Source organism: Carlito syrichta, unplaced genomic scaffold, assembly GCF_000164805.1.
Source record: "Carlito syrichta isolate Samal-C Ts95f unplaced genomic scaffold, Tarsius_syrichta-2.0.1 Scaffold306713, whole genome shotgun sequence".
In the NCBI taxonomy this organism is placed as follows: domain Eukaryota; kingdom Metazoa; phylum Chordata; class Mammalia; order Primates; family Tarsiidae; genus Carlito; species Carlito syrichta.
Genome location: NW_007250809.1, coordinates 324,985 through 325,416, shown reverse-complemented (window position 1 = coordinate 325,416; position 432 = coordinate 324,985). Strand labels below are relative to the sequence as shown.

At 70.6% G+C, this 432-nt stretch overlaps 1 protein-coding gene across 1 annotated transcript in view; it reads right to left on the bottom strand.

The window, feature by feature from the left end:
- Nucleotides 1-432, bottom strand: part of CACNA1E (calcium voltage-gated channel subunit alpha1 E) — a 410,647-nt gene that overhangs the window by 336,181 nt on the left and 74,034 nt on the right. The window lies entirely within an intron of this gene.

The following is a 432-nucleotide window of genomic DNA, read 5'->3' as shown; positions in this document are numbered from 1 at the left end:
CGAGGGCGGGCGGCTACTTGGCGAGGAAGGAACAGGTTGCCGCCGAGCCCGGCGGCGGCCTGGCACGACACTTGTCCACGGGCCGAACTTCCTCGCTAACGGCTCGGTCTTCCTCTTCCACCCAGACAGCTCCCTCCCCGGAGCGCAGGAGAAGCGGCGGGAGGACAGGGAGGACGAGTGGAGCGCAGAGGCGCGGCGAGGCGCGCACCGGAGCGCCGGGAGGAGCGGGGGAGGAGCTGGCGAGGCGGGAGGGCGGGGATGCGGCCGGAAGGCTGGGGGTTCCTGGGAGGCGAGGCTGGCCTGCCTTGTGGATTTCTTTGGCCAAAGGGTAGCGAGCACCTCTGGTAAAGGTCCACGGAAGAGGCGCCTCCCCTCGGCCCCCCAAGTAATGCCGAGAAGAGAGAGGCGGGCGCAGCTGGCGATGCGGCGCAG